This window comes from Meleagris gallopavo, chromosome Z (genome assembly GCF_000146605.3).
Source record: "Meleagris gallopavo isolate NT-WF06-2002-E0010 breed Aviagen turkey brand Nicholas breeding stock chromosome Z, Turkey_5.1, whole genome shotgun sequence".
Classification (NCBI taxonomy): domain Eukaryota; kingdom Metazoa; phylum Chordata; class Aves; order Galliformes; family Phasianidae; genus Meleagris; species Meleagris gallopavo.
Genome location: NC_015041.2, coordinates 38300785 through 38304604, shown reverse-complemented (window position 1 = coordinate 38304604; position 3820 = coordinate 38300785).

Here is a 3820-nt window from a genome sequence, read left to right as displayed (position 1 = left end):
CCTCCTTACAACCCTTCTTGTAGATGGGAGTCACATTGGCAAGTCTCCAGTCTTCTGGGACCTCACCAGTCAACAAAGAGCGCTGATAGATAATGGCAAGTAGCTTTGCTATCACCTCCGCCAGTTCCCTCAGCACTCTCGGGTAAATCCCATCCAGCCCCATGGACTTGTGGCAGTCCATTTGGAGTAGTAAGTCTCTGACTGTGTCCTCCTGAATCGTGGGGGGTTCTGTCTGCTCCCCAGCTGAGCCTACCAGGTCAGAGAGTGGAGTACCCTGAGGATAACTGGTCTGACCTTTAAAGACAGATGTAAAGAAGGCATTGAGAACCTCAGCTTTTTCCTTATCCTCAGCGGTCACATTCCCAGCTACATCCAGTAAAGAATGGGGATTCTCCTTAGTCCTCCTCTTACTGTTGATATATTTGTGAAAGAGTTTCTTGATCCTTTTTACCCCAGCAGCCAGGCTGAGTTCAAGCTGGGCTTTTCCGTTCTGTTTTTCTCTCTACACATCTTAACAATGTCTCTGTACTCTTTCTGAACTGCCCGTGCCTTCTTCCACAGGAGGTAGATTCTCTTTTTCACTCGGAGCCTCGGGAATAGTTCCCTATTCATCCATGCTGGTCTTCTTCCCCGCCGGCTCATTTTGCAGCTCAGGAGGACAGCCAGCTCCTGCGCCTTTAAGACTTCCTTCCTGAAGAGCGACCAGCCGTCTTGGACCCCATTACTCTCTAAGACTGAATTCCAGAGGACTCCCCCTTACTAGTCTTCTGAAGAATTCAAAGTCCACCCTCTGGAAGTCCAAGGTAGCAGTTTCGTTGTTCCCCCTCCTGGCTCCACCAAGAATTGAGAACTCTACCATTTCATGGTCACTTTTTCCAAGACAGCCCCTGACTTCCACATCTCCCACCATACTTTCTCTGTTTGTGAACAGCAGGTCTAGGGGGGCAGCTCCTCTCGTAGGCTCTCTCACCACTATGGAGTTATCCTCCATATACTCCAGAAACCTCCTAGACTAAATGTACACAACTGTAAGAAATGTTAAAAATTTTGCATATCTGCATACACAAATATACATACAATAGTCATCATCACTTAATTACAATGAAATACCTATCTTTTGAAGAAACTGCCTTATTAACTTCGTATCCATAGTAATTGATATTGTGTCTTATGTTTTACATTTTCATTCAGTTCTTTTATATATTCAAAGCTGACCTTTTCTGGTGAAAAGACCAGTTCTAACAGAAATCATCATCATCTACTATATAGACTCAATTTTCTGGGAGAAAATAAGATTTTCAAGTATTCGAATCTTTACAGTTGCATTACAATGCCAATTTATTCCAAGTACTTGAACAAACTATAAAACAATGCAAATCTCACTTGATCTAAACATGTCTATCACTTAGAGTAATGCTTGAATCACAATTTGGTGAGATATTTTGCAACTGAAGTTTTTAGCTGGCAGGATTTTCTGCCATCCCAAATGGACATCTCAGCACTGAGTTTGCAGAGAAATAATTAGTTATGGGTTGTTGGACAGCCTTCCATATTCACAGACTGTTTGTGGAAATACTAGTTTGTAACACACAAGCCCCTTGTTCTGTAGCTGTTACTAGAGAAACATAAAGTAGTTTGTAATTTCAGTATCTAGGCCTACCTTACATGACTAGTGGTGACAAATGATGTTTTTTCTATTTCATTATATCATGCTCACCCAAACAACACCAAATGTGTAGCCTGGTAAGATATGAAGTATGAAACTGACTTAAAGAAAAAAACCCTAAAAAATAATAATTTGAAACTTGGCTGTTATTTGGAAAGTATGTTAAGTAAATAGACGCTACATTCTCTTTTCTTAAAAAAAAAAAAGTGTAAACTCCACTGAGTTTTTGAGCTGCATGCTGAGTATATGTTAAAACATACCTACAGGCCTAATGGAATCATTATTTATATATCTATAGATGCTGGAACTGTAAATCCAGACCAAAACTCAGTTTTATTTTATGCGCAAATGATGCAGCTTCCAGAGCAAATTAAATGATGTTTTTTTTCTTTGATTGTTGCTCAGATGTATTTGGACCATATGTAGGGAGTCTACTGCATCCTAAATATAAATCTTATAAGCTCTGAAAAGAGAAAGGATTGAAGAATGTGCCAATAGGCATGAGAAAACTAATCACTATCAGAAGGACCAAGAATAACAAAAAGTTTACAGAAACAGCCTGATCTACTTTTTCCCATAATAAATTGAGTAAGTCTCCCAGGCTGCCATCCACTTCCTCCATCTTCCTCCATGGGAAATTGTTTCTGGAAAAGGGGTTTTTCTGAAAGAAAGTTATAAAAACCATCAAAAAAATAATTTCACTCTTAGCTGCCACTGATGGACTGATACTTTCCAGGAGGCAGCTCCTGCAGCATTTGTAGATGTTGTTTCATGCTCATGTTGTCAAACCATCTGCATTCTGATACGGGCAGCTTATGAATGTCAAGCTAATTAGCCAAGGCTAATGTCTGGTTTCCTGTAAAGAGCTTTTGTGGAGTAATTACATTCCTTGAGGTCAAACTGCTTTAATTAAAGGTCGTTAACTAATCCAGATAAACAGCCTTTGAATTTTTGCAGTGACTCAGCCAATCACTCTAACAACTTTTATCTTAAGCTACAAATTAGGGTATTATGACAGATATAACAATGCTTTTTGTTTATATGGGATCTAAACAATAACAGCTTTCACTAAAGATTATAAATCATTAACATCTATTAAAATCTTTGCCTAAGCTTTGGAGCCAGTCACTGTTACATGCTTTTGAAGGTAGACTTTTTATATTTAAATCAACCAGAATGTAGGTATTTCCATAGAATTAGATGAGAGGAATAAGATCAAGAAGAAACAATTCTGACTCTATGATTTATTTCTCTTTGCCTCTTCTTATTCCATGCTTTCAATCTTCTTTGAAGCATGATAATGAGATCATTTTAGACTATCAACCCTCCAAAAAGGCCATTTACTCAGCTTGTTTGTTTTCCTTCCTTTGTGTCCCCTTTGCCTCTCACACCTTTCCTTGAGGATCAGATATTTTGGACTACTATGAGAATGCTGGCAAATGTTTTCCCACCTAACTTCATTGTTTCTAAGTTTAAATCTCTGTAGGGTTTCCTCTTCAGAAGCTGTTAATTGACTATCCTCCCCTTCCACCTTCACTGGCATGAATAAAGACACTAAAATAACATTCCCTTTTAACAAACAAGGGAAGTGCAAGCAAACACCCACCACCCTACTACACAGAAAACCTGCACTAATGAAAATAATAAAACTAGGTAAGAAAGGAAATTAATTGGAGCTTGACCCTCATCATCTTCTGTAGTCTTCAGCTCAGCTTTGGAGTGGATAACAAGTTAGGGTAACATATTTCCCTTACTTTAGTAATTGCTCTGCTACTTGATTACTAGAAACATATGTAAGTTTAGTTTGGATTCCTGCCATAGACTAAAACCAATATTTGGCCTTCATAGAAATGTAATCTATTAGCCAAGCATCCAACATGGAAGGAAGGAATATTCACAGAGCTGCCACCACATAATTAATTTTTTAATATTTAATCAATTAAATTTGCACATTTTTTTACAAATAAACTATGAATAGAGCATAATTAAACGTTTACAGTAAATAAAAAACAATGCCTGAAACATTAATTCTGGGTAGAAAAGTCACTACGAGATTATATTCTGTGTCAGAAAGCATTATGCTCTACATAAGGAACTACTTCAGCAGAAATCTTGTAGTCATGTATGTAAAGTGACAAGAAACTGCACTTTAAT